Source organism: Lepidochelys olivacea (genome assembly GCF_965140295.1).
Source record: "Lepidochelys olivacea isolate rLepOli2 genome assembly, chromosome: 7".
NCBI lineage: Eukaryota > Metazoa > Chordata > Testudines > Cheloniidae > Lepidochelys > Lepidochelys olivacea.
Genome location: NC_140417.1, coordinates 70,552,973 through 70,573,577, shown reverse-complemented (window position 1 = coordinate 70,573,577; position 20,605 = coordinate 70,552,973). Strand labels below are relative to the sequence as shown.

The following is a 20,605-nucleotide window of genomic DNA, read 5'->3' as shown; positions in this document are numbered from 1 at the left end:
TGTAAAACACTCAGAGATTCCTGATGAAGGTCATATTTAAGTGCAAGCTAATTAACTGGTGTTTTCTTTAAATGCAGACAGGTTTTAAAAAAAAAAAGAAAGAAAAAAAAAGAACCAGAGCATCTTCATTACTGTTTTTACAGTGAATTTAAATCAGAATTTTATCTGGTTTGTTTAAAAGGCATTATATTGCTTCTATTTAAGCGGTGCCATTTTCTCGGTCCAAAAAAAAAAAAAAAATGGTCAAGCAAGAAACACAAAAAATACCCAAACCAAAGCAAAAACCTACTTCCTTAAATTCCTACAGACAACCGGATATCAAAGTGGAATGCAATATGGCAAGTCCAATAAGCCACCCCAGAGACCTCCTGTCTTGTCCTCATAACCGTTTCATGAAAAAGGAAAATAACTGCAGCATAAATAAGAATTCAAGTACATACAGTGGGTCTGGTGTTGCCTGCACTTATGTCAAATTACCTTCAGTGAGAACCAATTCCTACATGCATGTCGAAAAGGTTAGAGAAGATAAAAATGACTTAGGGGTATGTCTAGACTGCACTCTCCTTACAACAGTGTGTAGAGTACAGATACTGCATGCCCCCACTAACGTGAGTATAAATAGCAGTGTAGACAAGGAGGCACTGCTTAGGCAAATAAAGACAAGCCTGAACCCTACCTGGCTCTCCATATGCCCAAGCAGTGCCTCCCACAGCTGCATTCTTATTTTTAGCAGTATAGTGTCCCCACTGCCCAAGTCTTTCCCTGCTATAGGGAAAGGCTCCAGCAGCAGGAAGCCTTTCTCCGCTGCCTCCCTCCTGCCAGAGGACTCCAGGCCCAGAATAAAGGAGGACAGGGATACTAAAGCCCTTGCAAATCCTGCAATGCTCCTGCACGTGGGCCTCCTCCAGACACTTGAGGGAGCTTGAATGTGGGTCACCTACCAGCATTGGCTTATGGCACAATGCACATGGCTTGAAAGCCAGGTACCAAGGCATACCCCAGTGCTGGGGAAGGTCCAAACCCACTGAGCGGGATCTGCTACTAACTCACTGGGGGAAAAAACTCTCTAGAAAAAACAAACCTATTTACAGATAAGCAAAGTCCAAAGAGAAGTACTTGCGGGAAAACACAAGGACAAGAAACAAATCCAATAACCATCATGGCCTGTAAGAAGGAGGCAACTGGGCCCTATATACCGGTACTATGGGGCATGACTCCACTGGGCACCAGAGCAAACCCAACGGATACCTCTGAGGGAAAAACTTTCCAGGAGCGGTGCTCAGGGCGAGCACACACTTACATTGGAATGGACATGAGCGAGCACTCTAAGTAGCAGCAGCTTTATTGGAGATATTTACATGCTTTAGAGACAATGTGGTCTGTAAGGAATGAACTCAAGGCTTAGAGTCAGTAAGTCCTAACTACAAATCCCACCCTGATTTGCTCCAGGTGCTAGACAAATCACTTCGTTTCTCTGCCTCCGTTTCCTTATCCATACAAGGAATACAGGTGATATGTAACACAAACTAAAAAACCGTTCTGGGACAGTTGCAGCACAAAGCTGCTCTAAACTCGCCTTGCATACCTGAGATAAACAGCAGGATGGCTCCATCCTTTGATGCTGATAAGCTCCAAACAGACGAATTTGCTCCGCATTTCATGATTAAAGACACATGAGTTGTGATTAAACAAAATTTGCTTTGTGTGAAAGAGAAAAGATTTAATGTCCTAAAACTTCTCAAATCCTTGTGTTCCTGATCCTCTAACTCCACAAATGGCTCACACTCTCCTTGGAGAAACAAAGATGCAGTTAACGGATTATACCCTCCCCACTATTCATTACAGTTATGCTCATCCAATCAGGGAACAGAAAGAATACCAAGTGGCTAAAATGATCGAACAGTTAGACAGCAAAGGGAAATGAACAGTTCATGTACACTCCACAGGCAGAAATATATCTGTATAGCCTCTTTAAAGAGCCATAGCAAATGACAGCATATACAAGAAAACACAAAGTTTGTGTACAGAAAAAACAAAACCAACCAGATACGAAATACACAATATGTCACAAACCATTCACTTACCTCTGGTTACATGCTACTGGTGCATGCATGAAAACCGAGTTAGACCTCAGGTATTCATTTTATTTTTTGCAAGTAAGCAACATGTCTATACTTAAATGCCATTTTTCACATTTTCACACTTCTTTTCCAGTTTGGGGAGCACAAACCATCCCTCAATGGCTAGCTAAAAAATTGTTCACATTTCCCCACCTCATCTATTCTTCCATCTCCCATCCCCCATTCAAAAAAAAAAAAAAAGAATAACCACCACTGTGCTTCAACATGTTCTCTTTGCTGAAGCCTGCAAAAAAAATCTCATCTCCAAGGGATTAAAAAAAAATGAAGAAGATGCAAATGAAAACTGGTGATTATAATAAAAGCCCCCGAAGTAGCCTGAATTGTAGCAGACATGGCTAAGTCTCCCTTACAAGCTAATGTATTTCCCCATTCATCGTGCTCTTAACTTTGTCTCATGCTTATTTCTGGTAGCGTGGAGGGAGCAGTTTGTTTTTTGCTCTGGCTGTTCATTTTGTATTTTAAAACCTTCAAGCCAGGACAGCTATGCTGTCTCGTGATGAAGCAACATGTTGTGTATTCCATGCTGTCAGGTATTTTGAGGTACTGTGTTTAGACTGCGCACTCATGTTTATCTGGGATACCCTTTCATTTCAAAAAAAGGCAACAAAGGTGTCCCCTCCCCACCTCTTCAGTTTTTTTATTTACTTCTGTTTGGATTCACAGTTGTCACCTTATTGAGTCTGTAAAAGGGGCAAAGAGTCCTGTGGCACCTTATAGACTAACAGACGTATTGGAGCATAAGCTTTTGTGGGTGAATGCCCACTTTGTTGCATCCTTCGAAGTGGGCATTCACCCATGAAAGCTTATGCTCCAATACGTCTGTTAGTCTATAAGGTGCCACAGGACTCTTTCCCGATTTTACAGATCTAGACTAACACGGCTACCCCTCTGATGCTTATTGAGTCTGACATCTAAAAACAGCACAGAATGTGTGTCTGAAGAAGTGATGGTAAAGCAACAGCAGAGGCAGACCTGTGCACAGAGATGTGGTGAGGCAGGGATTTATCACAATAGGAGTTTGCCTTTGGTGACCTGGAATAAAGTGTGGCATGCTGCAGGTGACAAATGAAATGAGTTTAGCACTGCCAACGTAATCCTCAGTGGACATCTGTTCATGGCAAAAAATATGGCAGGACTGGCATTCTGTGCAAAAGGCTACTTCTGGTTAAGCTCAAGACTGATCAGGAATGAGGTATATTTGCAGTGCAAAGTAGAGACTTTTTTATAGTTTCTGACCACTGCATATCATGATTCAGCTAGAAGTATCAAATGACATTGCATAATTTCAGACAGGCAGACCGATTCATCTAGGCCATTCATAAAAAGATTTTTCGCAAATCATATCTTCCATCTCAAGTGACTGCCATGACTGTATTGCTATTTCTGTATGATTGAGATACAATACAGTAAAATTGTTTTCAATCACAGTAAACATTGTGCAATACAACAAGCTAAAAATCTTTATTTTTAAAATATCTTAGTTTAAATATGCAATTTTAAAAGGATCACTAAACAACTGTAAAACAAAACCAAAAAATTCTCTTCATTTGGATAGTTGTTGGCATTGCCAACAAGGGAGACACTATTTTCCATGAAGAGCTACCATATGTGAATTCAGACCTAATTGCCAGTGAAAGCTTTGAAAGTTTAATTAAAGAAATCTTAGTAACTGTGTGAACAGAATGAACGCTGATACTTCAAGTGATTACTTTTGTATTTAAGCATGTGCTAACATAAAACATTATTGAAATCTGATATTATTAAACCGCTATCCCTGAACAATCTAGAAATCTACATAGCAGTATAGCTGAGTGTAAAATGTAACCGCAAAAGTATTTCCTTGGCTGTTGCAGATTTGCCTGTGGTGTTAAGCAGCAAGGGCACAGAATGATGTGTATATCAGAATTTTTAATGAAAATATGTAAACTTTTTGTGTACAAAAATACTCCTGTGTATTATGAGGGGTTCATTTTCTAAAACCAGCTTCTCACTGCAATTCCTTCATACACAATACTGGCCAACCCCAAAAACATTCAGAAGTAATGAGCGAGGACCCCCAAAATCATTTAAATATCATAATAATTTGGGTTCTTTTTATTTGCCTTCAGGTTTTTGAGTCTTTACAGAGATGCAAACAGGGGAGTTTTGCGAGGGCATTCTCCAGGTGAAGGAGGAGCGACTTCGTAACTGTTGAGGTGAGTTTGTGGTGTGCTTGCTGTGTGCCTGCTTGACTGAAGTTTATAGCATGGTCTGCTTTGCTGGAGAGAGGGAGTTAGTGTGGTGAGTCTAGCAGCTTGCTAGGCAAGGTTGAGAACTTGTTAATGAGGCTTTGATGGTCAATTCCTTTAGGATCCCTTAACCAAGGGACAGGGCTATTCGGGTTGAACAGAGGTTTAAAAATTGCTAGCTCCTCTTAGGAGCAGGAAAGAGCACCTCCAAACAGGGGAGTTTACAGAGTGAGCAACAGACAGATGTACCTAATATTGTCTAAACCTAGGCCAAAGACCCATCTACCCCTTCCTCTCCCCTGCCCCCCCAAATCCCACAAAACAAAAACACCGCAAGAGTAAAAAGAATGCAGGTAGAAGACCAGCAGCATAGTGGGGGCTATCCAGTTTATTGCACTGAATTCATCATGTATGATTACCAGCCTTGTGGGCAGGGGGCACGCATGTGCATTTGATGCAAGAAGCTCACCACGAACAGGCTTTTGAGGCCAGAGTGGCTGAACAGGAGGAGCGAAGGGAAAATAGACAAGACTGTCTGGAACACAGTAGAGCAATCTGATCCGCACTCTTACAGCCTCTGTGCTGGGGAGGGTGAAAACCTCATGGAAGGAGAACACTGAGCTGGAGCAAAGGGGAACGATCCCATAATTGAGACCTTCCTTCCAGATGTCATGGTATTCTCTCACACTGAAGATACCCATCCAGGGGAGGAGACTCCAGTTATCTGGAAGAGACAGGTAACAGTAATGAGGGATTTGATTATTAGAAATATAGAAAACTGGGTTTGTGATGACTGGAAGAACCACATGGTAAATCGCCTGCTGGGTGCAAAGTTTATGGATCTCGAGACTGTAGTCAGACTTATGTACAGCACTGGGAGTGGTACATGTAGATATCAATGACACAGGGAAACGTAGGAGAGAGGTTCTGGAACCAAATTTAGGCTGCTCGGTAAGCGATTGAAGTCCAAGACCTCCATGGCAGTATTCTCTGAAATACTTCCAGTTCCACATTGGGCCAGGTACACAGCTAGAACTGCAGGGTCTCAAAGCATGGATCAGACAATGATTTTAAGGAAGAGAGTTTTAGGCTGATTAGGAAGTAGGGAACCTTTTGGGAAAGGAAGAGCCTATATAGGAATGATGGGCTCCACCTAAATTAAAACAGAACCAGATTGCTGGCATGTAATATTCAGATTGTAGAGGAGTTTTTAAAGTAAGTGCTGGGGGAAAAGCCCACAGGTCAGGAGGAGCATACAGTTAGAACGGAGACATCCTTTGGGGGAGGAGCTATTAATATGGATTCTTTATATTCTAGTAAAAAGAAGATGATCAAAGTTGATAAAGTACAGGATACTTTATCCTGTAGAAGAGAACACAGTCAAATGAAAAAAGTCCCACTGAATTGTATCACATGATGACAGAAAACTAAAACGTGACAAATTGTATAATTGCTTGTATACAAATGCAAGACGACTAACTACTAAGCTAAGTGAACTTGAGTGCCTGATATTGAATGAGTAGGTTGATAAAATAGGCATCACAGAAATTTGGTGGAACGATTATAATCCATGGAACACAGCAACATTAGGGCTCACAATATATAGGAATGACAGAGTAGGTCGTGCTGGTGGAGGAGGAGGAGGAAGCACTATATGTGAAAGAAAGTATAGAGTAAAAATCTTTAAATGAAGCAAACTGTACCATAGAATCTCTGTGGATAGAAGTTCTATGCTTGAATAATAAGAATACAGCAGTAAGAATATACTAACCACCACCACCGGACCAGGATGGTGAGGGTGTTTATGAAATGCTCAGGGAGATTAGAGAGACTATAAAAAACATAAAACTCAATAATGGGGGATATCAACTATCCCCATATTGACTAGGTACATGTCTCCTCAGGGCAGGATGCAGAGATGAAGTTTCTAGACACCATTAATGACTGCTTCTTGGAACAGCTACTCCTGAAACCTACAAGAGGAGATGCAATTCTTGATATAGATTTAAGTGGCATACAGGATCTGGTGTAGGAGGTGAATATAGCTGAACTGCTCAGTAAAAATGATGTTATGGTAATTCTAACATCCTTGGGGGTTGGGTGGAAATTACCAGAGAAGCCTACAATAGTAGCATTTGACTTTAAAAGGGCAATTACACAAAAGTGAGGAAGCTAGGCAGACAGAAATGAAAAGGAACAGTCACAAGAGTGAAATGCCTGTAAACCAGGGGCGGGCAAGCTTTTTGGCCTGAAGGCCACATCAGGTTTCTGAAACTGTATGAAGGGCCATTTAGGGGAGGCTGTGCCCGGGCCCCGCCCCCATCTGACCCCACCTGCTTCTCGCCCCCCTAACGCCCCCCGCCCAGGACTCCTGCCCCATCCAATCATCCCTTCTCCCTGACCATCCCCATCCCCAACCCCCCTGCCCCTAACTGCCTCCTGTGTTCCACTCAACCCCTCCTCTCCTTCCTGACTGCCCCCAGGACCCCACCCCCATTCAACACCCCTGTTCCCCACCCTCCGACCACCCCAACCCCTATCCACACCCTGGCCCCTGACCACCGCCCAAACTCTCCTGCCCTCTATCCAACCCCCCCCCCCCCCCGGCCCCCTTACCATGCTGCCTGGCGGCCTGTCTGCACCAGGACAGGCAGCCGCACCGCCCAACTGGAGCCAGCCATGCACCGCGCAGCACAGAGCACCAGGTCAGGCCACGGCTCTGCAGCTGCACTGCCCCAGGAGCTTGTGGCCCTGCCACTCAGAGCATTGTGCCAGCGGAGGGGGAGGGGGAAGAGCTGGGGAGGGGCTGGAGGCGAGCCTCCCGGGCCAGAAGCTCAGGGCCAGAAGCTCCCGGGCCAGAAGCTCAGAAGCTCAGGGTCCCGCAGGCCGGATGTGGCCCACAGGCCGTAGTTTGCCCACTTCTGCTGTAAACTGTATGGAAAACTTTTTTTAAAACACCATACTAGATGCCCAAATTAAACGTATACCCCAAATTAAAAACAAACCGTCAGAGGCCTCCCCAAAAAATGCCACCATGGCTAAACAGAGTAAGACACAGTTGGAGGCGAAGGCATCCTTTAAAAATGGGTGCAGAGAAAGTGAATAAGGTGGCATTATTTACCTCTACATATAATCAGAAGAGCCCAGAGTTGCCCATTAAAAAATAGGCAGCAGGTTTAAGTATACATAAGGAGGTACTTCTGCCTACAAAGCAGAGTCTACCGGTGAAACTCACTGCCAAGGGATTTTGCCAAAAGTGTAACTGAGTTCAAAAAAAGAATTGGGTAAGTTCCTGGAGCATAGTTCCATCAATGGCCATTAGCCAAAATGGTCAGAAATGCAACCCTATATTCCAGGTGTCCCTAAGCCTCTGACTGCCAAATGCTGGATCTGGAGGACAGCGGATGGATCACTTGATAAATGCCACGTACTGTTCACTCCCTTTGAAGCATCTGGCATTGGCCACTGTTGGAAGACAGGATACTGAGCTAGATAGACCATTGGTCTAAACCTGTATAACCGTTCTTATGTTATATTCATCTAGCTCACACTTTCAAGCTTCTCTGAAACTATGAGGACTAGATTTTATAGAGGTAAACAGTCTCACATCTCTCTCAGGACTTCAAATAAAACACCAAGGTGCCACAAGTCCTCCTTTTCTTTTTGCGGATACAGACTAACACGGCTGTTACTCTGAAACCAAACGTTGTGAGACTCGTGATAAAATCATGAGAGAGTCAGTGAGGACTTTTATGCAGGGTTCCCAGGGAATATACTAGGCCTGTAGGGGAAGACCAAGGGGCAAGGCAAAGTTGCACTGCAGAAGGAATTTAGTGCTCCAAACAACCTGATGTACAGGGGCACATGCCTGCTGCTTCATGACTTCCTACAGGGTGCAGGATCATAGGGTAGCCCCGCTCACAGCAACTTCTCTGTAGCAAACCATGATATGACACATGCACCCTGCCTCAGTTTTCCCTCTCAGGTAAGCCAGTAACTTCGATACAGCTCTCTGGCCTTGGAGGCAATTTGTTATTAAAACCAAAGTGCAAGTCAGTCCATAACAAAAATGTCCCAAACATAGTCCATGTTTCACTCCAGTGCAAGCAGTCATTAAGACTCAAGATTCCTCATCCTTTGATGCCCCCCATACTACACACGAGTGCCTTCAACTGTTCCTCAACTCTGTCAGTCCTCTCCTGTCTTTGTACCAGGACAGCCACCCCAACTGGAGTACAACCCCACTCTACCCAGCATGAGCCCCAACAGCCTTCCTGCTGGGAGCATTCTGGCTAGGGGAGGATCCCTCACTCTCTCATGCCCTCTCACTTTTCCCTTCTGGTCCAGCCTTCAGTCCCTAGAGATATCAGCAGTAAAGCTCCTACCCTGCCCCCTTACCTTCCGCCCCCCTCAGGTTCTCAAGTTACCGCTCTCCAGTATCTTAGCCCTGGTCTACACTAGGAGTTTAGGTCGGATTTAGCAGCGTTAGATTGGTTTAGCCCTGCACCCGTCCACACTACAAAGCCATTTTCCCCTGACTTTAAGGGCTCTTAAAACCGGTTTCTGTACTCCTCCCCGATGAGGGGATTAGCGCTGAAATCGACCTCGCTGGGTTGAATTTGGGGTAGTGTGGACACAATTAGACAGTACTGGCCTCTGGGAGCTATCCCAGAGTCCTCCATTGTGACCGCTCTGTACAGCACTCTCAACTCAGATGCACTGGCCAGATAGACAGGAAAAGCCCTGCAAACTTTTGAATTTCATTTCCGGTTTGGCCAGTGTGGTGAGCTCTTCAGCAAAGGAGTACTTGTGGCACCTTAGAGACTAACCAATTTACAGCTCACGAAAGCTTATGCTCAAATAAATTGGTTAGTCTCTAAGGTGCCACAAGTACTCCTTTTTCTTTTTGCAAATACAGACTAACACGGCTGTTACTCTGAAACCTGTCTTCAGCAGAGGTGACCATGGAGTCCCACAATCGCAGAAGAGCTCCGGCATGGGCCGAATGAGAGGTACAGGATCCGATCACCATATGGGGAGATGAATCCGTGCTATCAGAACTCCATTCCAAGAGATGAAATGCCAAAATATTTGGGAAAAAAAAAAAAATCCTCGTTTTTACTGATTCAGACTAACACAGATACCTCTCTGAAATTTATCTTCTCTAGGATCCTTTAACTTTCTATATTTATTTCAACCTTTTGCATGACCAAAATAAACTTGTAATTCAGATATTTTCCACAGATGTTTCTGGAAACCTTTCAGTACACAACAGTTCTTTAGTACTAACAGGACTATACAACTCATCTTCTTAAACTTGGGACATGAGGAAATTAACTATCATTAGTTAAGATAATTAGTTGATACTATTTAATATAATTAGCTAGCACTACAGACGGAGCAAAGATTACAAGATCACTTTAAATAAGCACTAGCATCATAGCAAGCAGTTTAAGAGACAGTCTCAGCCATTCATTTTTTTTTTTAAGTCAGTAAGTAACTGGCTGCAAAACCAAACTATTTCAATATTATTGTCTTTGTGAATCTTGATCCCCGAGATCATGTAATCTCTCCTTATTTGCAAGAGACCCTGCAAATAGTGAGGTAGTACTCACTGTAACAGAATCTGACCATTAACGGATTTATCAACTGCAAGCCACATGTGTAGATCATGACTTTGAATTTAAAACTACAGCTGAGCAAAATTTTTCAGCCAAAACTTGTGCAGATATTGCCCTCCCAAGCAGTATCTTTGGGTTAGTGGGGGAACTATTGTATTAAATTTAGGAATAGTTTATATATATTGATTGTGTTCTACTCCATGGGGAGGGTTATCACAGCTCCTACAGCTATAACACTAGGGGATAATTACCGTAGAGATTGTAAACACCAAAGACTTTCCACCTCTTCTGGTGGTTTGCATATACTCATTCAGGCTGGTTTTTTCCAAGATACTAGGAAACAAAGAAGGGGCTTTTCATATAAAAGAATGAGTTTAAAAGACCTATTGTCTTCCTTGTGATTCAACAAACTGATAGGACCTTGGGTCCAGGCCTTTTCCTCCTCACAACCTTTGCTGAAGAGTTGAAAAGACCGACACCTACCAGAGTCCTATTTTGGAGTTGAGGTGATCTCTGAAAAGCTATAGGTAAGCAAGTAGGAACTTTTATAGTGTTTTGTATGTGGGTTTTTTACTTGTAATGTTTTTATTATAATAAATAAGGCCCTACCAAATTCACCACCATGAAAAATGCGTCTCAGACTGTGAAATCTGGTCTTCCCCCATGAAATCTGATGTTGTGTGCTTTTACCATAAACTACACATATTCTGGGTGGAGTGTCTTATTTTTGATTTATAATATTCTCATTAAAAACAAATACTTCAGCAAAATACAGGACAAATATCTATTCACAGTCCACACTCCGCCCCCATTTCTCATAAACATTCCTCAAAGAAGAAAACACACCAAACGAAAAAGGGGATTGTTCTAGCCACAGAGAGCACAGACCATCCAAATTTCTAACAGAACACCTTAGTGTTTCTGATCATGACTGAGGACTAACTGGTGTCCAAAGCCTTCCAGATTCATTTAACTAATCCCTCTTAATTACACAGATAACTCCTCAAACCAGTTCTGCAATCCTCTTTTTCTCTCTCTCGGACGGCGACAGCGTATAAAATATTAAGTTGCAGTGGGGGAGGTTTAGATTGGATATTAGGAAAAACTTTTTCACTAAGAGGGTGGTGAAACACTGGAATGCGTTACCTAGGGAGGTGGTAGAATCTCCTTCCTTAGAGGTTTTTAAGGTCAGGCTTGACAAAGCCCTGGCTGGGATGATTTAACTGGGAATTGGTCCTGCTTTGAGCAGGGGGTTGGACTAGATGACCTTCTGGGGTCCCTTCCAACCCTGATATTCTATGATTCTATGATTCTAAAAGCTTCCCATTGCTACTCTTCCCCTTCTCCATTCAATTCAGAACTCTAAGCACCAAATCGAAGCAGCACCTATAAAAACTAGGAGTGCTCCAGTAACTTAAGTCACTTTAACACTGCTGATACCCATAACCCCAATCACTTAGAGTCAAAAGCTTATAAAAATGTGAAGCACTCCAATCATTTTACAAATGCTGTGGGCAGTGTAGAATAATTTAAAATAACTGAGAAGCTTCATTTTTTTTTTCATAACCACTTCAATTTAAGAAGGGAGTCAAGGAGCAATTCCAGTATATTGAACCAGCTTTAAAAATTTAACATACCAAAAAATTGAAAAATCAACACTTTGCATCCTCAGATTATTAGAAAAAGATCAGTATCACTACTATATTTCTTGGAATGATGGCTATATAAATATTTTATCTTTAAACAAGCCTTCTATATTTGTTGGTTTTGGTCCATTTTATTGGCTCTTGTTTTTTCTGCGTGGTGTGGTTTTATTTTCTCCCCTCCAAAATTAAGCCCCGATCCTGCATTTCATTGCTCATGGGAGGAGAGCAGCAATTACACAGAGCTTTGTGGACTTCAGAGGGGTTCTAGGTTGTCCCAGCAGTTCTCCCACACTGGGGCATTAAAATACAAAGTGGACTGATTTTCAAAAAACAAAACCAAACCAAACCCTGCTGACTTCCCATTGACTTCAGTCAGATTTGTGGGTGCAATGGAATAAAAGCAGCCTGATTTTTCTGAAGTGCTTCCCCCTCAGAATTTAGGAGGCAAACTTTAGGCACCCAGGTTTGAAAATACAGGGCCCAGAATGATATTTTACTCAGATGTGATTAAAGAAAGCGTATACCCAGGTAGACCTCAAAGGGAAAAGGAGGACTTGTGGCACCTTAGAGACTAACAAATTTATTTGAGCATAAGCTTTTGTGCATGCATCCGATTAAGTGAGCTGTAGCTCACAAAAGCTTATGCTCGAATAAATTTGTTAGTCTCTAAAGTGCCACAAGTCCTCCTTTTTGCGGATACAGACTAACACGGCTGCTACTCTGAAACAGGTAGACCTGCTGATCAAGACAATCAGGCACAGGAGGGTGAAATTTGCTCAGCTGCAGGTATGTTACTGCATGGGCAAACTGTGTCACATGGCAGACTTTGTTAAAAAAAAAAGTGTTCAGAAAGAATCCACAACACATACTTTTCACTGTTTTTCTTTTTTTTCCCCTAAACTTTCCCTTTTCTTCATTCTAAGTTATTAATTTCACTTTTATTTCTCCATAGACTTTAATTAAGCACATTCTGAGCTTTTGAGGTTTTCTATTAAACAAACTAGTGTGCTTTCTCACTAGGTGGGCAACTCCAAGCACTTACTGCTCTGTTCACATGGTGAATTTTTCTTATTAGTGTGCCTGGCTGTTGCTCTGGAGGGGTGGGAACACATCATTAAAGGACATTTGAATTCAAATGATGCATTAAGAGAAGCAAGACAGCTGCATTTTACTGATTATTTTTGAGGTGTAAACAACATTGATGATACAGCCACTGCAATTTGTTGAATGACAAAAAAAAAAAAAAAAGGGAGGCAAATACCAAGGAAAATTCATGGATGGAGCTGCAGTATTTTTAAAATTAATTAAATTTTTAAATTACATTTAAAGATCTAATTATTTCCCCCCAGCTCCCATTTTGGGCCAAGAATTTTTTTGGCAATGGTGAGAGTAATTTCAGTCAAATTAGATGCCTACTAAAAAAAAACCAACCAAAGGATTTATACACTGAAAGCAATGATTAACCAATTATTTTGTCCGGTGTACAAATATTAAATGAGGCTTAATATTTATCTGAATATTACTTAGACCCAGTAGTTCACGAGAGGCTAATATGTGGAGGAGACATGAGCAAAAATTCATTCCTGCTTGAATGGGATCTCCGTGACCAGGATAATATTAGAGGATCAGACATGATGTGTCTTTCGCCTATACAACCAGTTATCAAAATGATGGATGAATGATGCCAACCAAGATGCTGGCATCATTCCCAGATGTACTGCCTTGCAAAATTGTAACTATCCAGATATGGGCAATGAAAACTGGCAACTGCCATGACATTCCTGATATGTGATTAAAAGGCAGCAGATTTCTCAAAGCTTAGAGCATTCAAGGGGATTCAGTGGCCCATACCAATCCATGGATTATACTAAATGTGAAGTTAAGAATGAAGCCTAAAAACAGATAGTGTATTGAAAATATTGGTCAAAATTTTCAAGCCTAGAGGCATGTCTACACTGCAGCTGGGAGTAAACTTCCCAGCTTGGGTGGACAGATGGGTGTTACCAGGGCTCAAGCTAGCATGCAAAAAACAGAAGCATGGACATTCTGGCTCAGACTTTCAAGCCTACATGACCCCTTAGGCTGAGAGCCCAAGATCTGGTTCCAGATGGAACGTCCATTCTGGGGGAAGCAGGGGGAGAGAGGGTGAAATCCCTTCCCGAATCTGACAGGTAAAGGTAAAGCTGAAGCTCTGAAGCATGAGATTTTAGGAACATAAAAAAGACAAGACCCCAAGGCTGCTGAGCTCTCTCTCTTCTCCCCTGGCTACCCCAGCATCACAAGCAACCCTGTCATACAATCCCACACATAAATTTGTCTAGCTCGCTCTTTTAAACTAATAAAATTGTTTGCCCCCACAACTCCTATTCGTCACCCCGTATGGTTAGAAGTCTACTAATTTCCAGCCTGAATTTGTTCATAGCCAATTTATACCCATTTGTTCTTCTTCCGACATTGTTCTTCACCACCACCACCCCCAGTGCTTACCCCCTGTTGTATTTACGGAGAGCAGTCATAACCCGCTCAGCCTTCATTTTGCAAGGCGACACAAGCCATACTCTTCTAGTCTCTTCTCAAAAGGCAGGCCCTCTATTCTGCTGATCTTAGCAGCTCTTTTTCTGCACCTGTTCCAATCTGAATTCATCATCTTCCTTGACGATGTGTGAGTAGTCCCCTTGAAGATACTATCTAACACCGCATTTTGTGTGACAGTAGCTAGGAGCCGATCCCAGTAAACAGGTAAAGAAATTCTCAGACTTTTAGAGGTACAATAAAAATAGAATTGACAACATCTTTCCAATTACATATTTACTTGCACAAAAGCAAATGCCTGTAACAGAGATGAACAGAGACATAACTTACAGAGATAAGAAATGGAGGCAGGAAACAGCAAAGTTTAAGCCTCGGGGAAGAAAAAGAAAATGAAATATACCCAGAAAAAAATATCTGAAGCACAGATTACCAAAGAAAGGAAGGTAAAGTTATTGAGGTAGTATTGGAAAATATTTTTTTATATATTACAAAATAGCAAATGAGATAAGCTATAGAATGTAATTATGGAGCAAAAAAATTCAGTATGATTTTAGGCTGCACAAACAAATCACAACATACCAAAGACCAGGGAAGCTCTTTATACTAAATTTAGAACTAGAGCTAGACCACTATACCCATTTATAGACACCTGAACAGCAAGGTCAACAAACTGGAAGGAATTCAGACAAAAACAAAAAGTGATCACGGGTTTAATGGGATGGATATTTAGGGAGCGGGGATGGGGGAGGATTAAAAGTACATATTTTGTCCAAATGACAAAGAGGATATGATAACCATCTCCAAGAACATGTGGCAATATCTAGGAAGAGCAGACATTGAGGTGTAAATAGAAATTGTGAAATGAAAATTAAGCAAAGCAATTTAAACTGGATATTAAGATACATTGGCTAAGTGTGGTTTATTACGCAAAAAGCAGTGGAGTATATAAAACTGGATTGAAAAAAGCACTGGGGACAATGGGTGTGATCCTTCACCAATTGAAGTTGATGCTCAATCTACCATTCACTTCAAATGGGGCAGAATCAGGTACATTAGGAGGAATATTCTGGCACTGGCAAAAGTTTGGACCAGGAGATCTAGTAAGTCTCTATCATTTGTTATCCTGTAAGTCACTGTGGCCCAACTCTCATGTTGAGAGAGATGAATGAGAGCTAACTTATTGATATGGTTATTCAGATTGGGAGAGGTAATTCAGTAAGTATAAGTGGTTCCATTCACCACCAAAGCATCCCCTGGTGACAGAAAGTTTCATTGCAGGGGTTCATCATCTCCAGCATCCCCTAACACTGTGATGGCCTGTCTACATCTTCTATTGCCTGGCCAACTCTTTCCAGTTCTGTCACCTTCCATACCAACATAAAAACAGAAAATCCTTCTGCCCCCACAGCCCCTTGGACTACGCTAAAATTCCATACTCCTCACTATTACTTCTGAGGACTGCAGAGTCCCTTCTTTGTTCCTTTGGCTGAGCACTGCATCCCAGAGCTTCCTCCGAGGTCTTTCCTTCTTAGCACGTTTCCCCTCCCGAAAGATTCTGGCAGCTTCTCACAGCAGAGGTACAATGAAAGTGGAGTGGGGCGGGGGGAGAAAGAAACAGAAGGCCCAACAACTGCCTTGTAGATATAAATACTACTTCAAATTCACATGGGTCAAGATCGCTGTCCTCAGGGAAGGCAGGTGTCTTGCTCCCTCTCTGCAGGGCAGGGGCTCAGAACGCTGGAAGTCAGGGGGCATCCTGTAAGCTGAGGCTACAATGGCCTAGGCCTCCCCTTTTTGATTGTATGGGGGTGTACAGAATGGAGCTAGGGGAAGGAGCCCCACAGAAAGTTCCTGAGTGCCAACCTGTCTTGTCAGGGCTCAGACCATCCATCATTGCTTCATGATGGAGTGGGGGGTCAGACTCCTCACCCAACCAGAATGGCCCCCTCATGAGGGGGCCAGCCATGGTCCCCTGGGAATCTGACCCTGGTGGGAGTGGGGTAGCCTGTGCAGTAGGGCTGTGCCCCACTGTGCCTGCAGAATATGTCCCCTGAGCAATCCTCACTGAGAGACCTTTGAAGGGGAGAAGGAGTGGCCCTCAGTGGGGCAGCTCAGGTGAGTCCGGACTGAGATAGAGAGTTAGCAAAGCAGGGAGAGAAGAGCCCTGTCCCAAAGGATCTGGGGAGGAGAAGGTTCTTGAATCTGTAGTATAAAGGGTCAGAAAGGAGGCAGCAGAGCTCAATAGCAGAGACCAAATTGAAAGGCAATCTGGGCTCCCTCATTAAGAAAATTCTAGTTGTACCCTTGCTTAACAGATTGAATCTCAGAGCATCCCCAAGGATGCTAAGCTACTCCCTCTAGTTCTCTCCAGCTTGCCCTTACCAGAGAGGGAATTCCCTACTCTCTCTTTCCTTGGTCTCCCCTCTTACTGAGTTCTCTTCCTTCTTTAAGAAATTTTTACTGATCCTTCCACAGCTGGGATCACTAACTGTAATTGAGTCAGGATCAGCTGTGCATTAACTGGTCGGTCACAGGCAAGACTGAACGAGATTTCCCCTTAAAAGGCCAGCTAGTCCGACAGTATTTTCTTAGCATATGTGCAATGTGCCTCAGGTGGCATGTGACCAGGATTCATCACCTAATTTGGTCCGCTGGTTGGATCATTATCTTCCCCGGTCTGGGCACTGATGGGAACGCTCCGATATCCCAGAACAGGAATGTAGGTTGGGCATACTTTAAAAAAATAAATCAAAATAATAAATAATTAAAAAAAAACACACCAGGAAGATGAGGGCCTAGATCCTACAGTAGAGCGCAGATGCTTTGTGCCACACCAACAGCAGAACCTGTATATAGCGCCAGCATAACTGGTTCTGGAAAGGATTAAACTACAGGGCTTCCTCTGGTGGTGTCAAGGTTCCAGTGACCATCACAACCAGCCCACACCCTGCGGTCCACAGAGGAATCCTGACTGGTGGGAGAGTATGCCAATCCTCAACTGTTTTTCAGTCGTTGGGTGCTAAGTCTAGTTATAGCACTTTTAGGATGCTCCAAATTACGCCATGGGAACATCCCAGAACACACAAAGATGAGCTTTATGGCACTTATGCATCCTCCTTCAACCCTCATCCCAACCTCTGTTATGTGGAGATCTGCCGAGCCCAAGATCTGGCCTCAGAATAACAGGACAAAAAACAATAAATAAAGATATGAAAGTTTCAGATCTTTGACATTACGTTCATGAATCTACTACTGTAACTAACTGCTAATTAACATACTACAAAACTGTTTTTTGCAAGTCAAAATAGGAATATTAACATCTTTGTACATTTGACTATTATTCAATTTCTTTTTTCACATCTATTCTAATATGCACAGAAGATTTAAAGGATTTTAAGAATATTGAATATATTCATATATTAAAATCCCATTTCCCCCCCCCTTCTCTACACTAGGTGTCCAAATACATATGTTATACTCTATTTTGTGTCATTCATCTTTAAATTAATTGCTCTTTGAACAGATTCTGCAACCCTTATTCACATTCATTGTTGGAGCAAAGGGGACTGACAATGTATATTGCAAATTTTCAGTCCAAAACTCAGAACTGTTTGGTATGGCAGAATAAATACATGGTACAATCATTTCTATTATACATCGACACCCCAATAATTTCAAAAGGCCTTTTTCATAATAGCTACGAACAGTCTGACCTTGGAAAACTAAGTTACAGCTCAGAGCAGTTCTATTTGTAAAGTTAGCAATGGCACTTACCAGTGCAACAGCTCTAGAACATATTGCTGTAATTATAAATACCTCATACCGTGAACAAATTTACTCACCAACATTTGGAAAGCAGTTCTCTAAATCTTAAAAAATAGATCACTCTAAATTTGATGGTCATTCATGCAGCTCTGTTCATTAATCAAAAGATAGTCCTTTCTGATGATTTATAATAAAAACCAAAACTAATTTTCTCTTCACTTGAGCATCTTTACAGATAACTTACAAGTGAAGCAGTTTATAATTGTTATGGACAAAGCTCAAGAGGTTTGGAGGTTGATTTTGGATCCCATAACCACACAAGGATTTGGCTTTTTAGTTAAGTCTCTCCACACTGCAGAACTAGCCTATAAAACTTGCAAGAGCAGGGTTTATTCAGGAAAGCTGTGGACCTCTTGCCAGGGTACTAATTGTGAGCATCACAATTCATTTATTGGTTCTCTCTTTATTGTAGAAGGTAATGTTTTACTGAATGAGATTAAACTAGTAGATATCTACTTCCCCCTCCATGCTGTGCTGGATGGAGGATTATAATGAAGGGACTGAGTCAAGGCTTCACCATCCCCAACTCCCGCCAACCTGCAATGGCCCTGGGGACGCTGCTCTCTGTGCTTTGAATGAAGGACACATAGCCCACACAGTGGAGGGAGGGGCTTGCCTTTTTCCCCCTTAGTCTTCTGTCTAGGTGTCTTGCAATGGCAGCAGCTTACCTGGGCAAGATCCAGATAGGGATACACAGGAATATCTACATTTGGAGCTGAGATGTGAATCCCACCTTGAGGGATATTTGCTCATGTACTAAAAACAGAATGTAGCCACCGCCGCACAAGCTGCAGGATGATCTAGACGCCCCCCCGAGCATGTACTTAGGGTCTCTGACAGGCACATATTCAGGGCAGCTAGCACTGCCACAGCTACATGCTGTTTTGTGTGCTTGACAGCTACCACAAGCGTGTCTCCTCAAGTGGAGAGTCACACCCCCAGCTCCAGTATAGGCATGGCCTGTGTAGAGAACAAGCGCAGCCATGGTGAGTTTTGTGCGGGGGAGGGGGAAGAAAGAGGCTGAGCAGCTGTCATAAATATAAAGGGCAGGGTAAACACCTTTAAATCCCTCCTGGCCAGAGGAGAAACCCTTTCACCTGTAAAGGGTTAAGAAGCTAGGATAACCTCACTGGCACCTGACCAAAATGACCAATGAGGAGACAAGATACTTTCAAAGCGGGGGGGGCGGGGACAAAAGGGTCCTCTCTGTCTGGGTGATGCTTCTGCCGGGACCAGAGCAGGAATGCAGGTCAGAACTCCTGTAACGAGTTAGTAAGCACTCGCGTTAGATATGCATTAGATTCTGTTTTGTTTAAATGGAAGATAAAATAAGTTGTGCTGAATAGAATGTAGATTCCTGTTTTTGTGTCTTTTTGTAACTTGAGGTTTAGCCTAGAGGGATTCTCTATGTTCTGAATCTGATTATCCTGTAAGGTATTTACCATCCTGATCTTACAGAGGTGATTCTTTTACTTTTTCTTTAATTAAAATTCTTTTAAGAAGATTGCTTTTTCATTGTTCTTAAGATCCAAGGATTTGGGTCTGTGTTCACCTATGGAAATTGGTGAGGATTTTTATCAAGCCTTCCCTAGGAAAGGGGGTGTAGTGCTTGAGGGGATTTTTTTTTGGGGGGGGGGGCATTTCCAAGTGGGCACTTCTCATGTTTTTTTATTAGATACTTTGGTGGTAGCAGCATAAAGGTTCAAGATCAAAAGGTAAAAAAAAAGTTTGTACCTTGGGGAAGTTTTAACCTAAGCTGGTAAGAATAAGCTTAGGGGGTCTTTCATGCAGGTCCCCACATCTCTACCCTAGAGTTCAGAGTGGGGAAGGATCCTTGACAGCAGCCTATATGGGGGGGGGGGAAGGGAGGGAAGGGCATAGTGTGCCTAGGATCCATTGTGCCTTCAGGACCCACAGACAGGCTGAGCCTGGTGGTTGCTGCAGTTGCAATGTTGCCAGTCTTGATGCTACTTTTCACATGTGATTGGCAAAAAATTCAAGCTTTGAGGTTGGCAGCACTGACTGTGTTAACATGCACAAAGGAACTTTTAATGCACACCAGCAGTGTCCACACAGGCTAGTTAGTATGCCAACTCCCAGGGTCAACTCAAATTTACACTCCTCTCATGTCAACTAAAACCCCCATGTAGACAAGCCCTTAATACACCATCTGTTCCCGGGAATTTATTTGAGCTGCAGCTTTGTGGTTTAATTTGTGCCTCAGCACCATTGTTTATTATTACACTACTGTCACAATTTACCTGCAGGTAGTGCTCTTGTTACATATCTTTTGATACCCAAAGTGGTCTTAGTGGGTTTCCCAGTCACTGATTTACGCTATTTTTTGATCCTTGATACAAGTGATTGGGAATTCCAGGTTTCAGGGAATTCATTTTTCATAAATATTCAACAGATACGTGCGATGTAAGCAGATCACTGAAATACACATACAGTTAGAGTCCCTGGCAGACTGTGTATATGAAGTGAGCTGTAGCTCACGAAAGCTCATGCTCAAATAAATTGGTTAGTCTCTAAGGTGCCACAAGTCCTCCTTTTCTTTTTGAGAATACAGACTAACATGGCTGCTGCTCTGAAACCTGTGTATATATAGT

At 42.6% G+C, this 20,605-nt stretch overlaps 1 protein-coding gene and 1 long non-coding RNA gene across 3 annotated transcripts in view; one reads left to right on the top strand and one right to left on the bottom strand.

Annotated features, from left to right (window-relative positions):
- The window catches only part of NRG3 (neuregulin 3), a 910,532-nt gene that overhangs the window by 649,521 nt on the left and 240,406 nt on the right, over positions 1–20,605 (bottom strand). The gene's annotated exons all lie outside the window — the stretch shown is intronic.
- The window catches only part of LOC311523308, a 93,765-nt gene that overhangs the window by 16,443 nt on the left and 56,717 nt on the right, over positions 1–20,605 (top strand). Inside the window, exon 2 of the long non-coding RNA XR_014712307.1 lies at positions 4,250–4,336. This is a non-coding gene — a long non-coding RNA (uncharacterized lncRNA). The remainder of the gene's footprint in view (positions 1–4,249; positions 4,337–20,605) is intronic.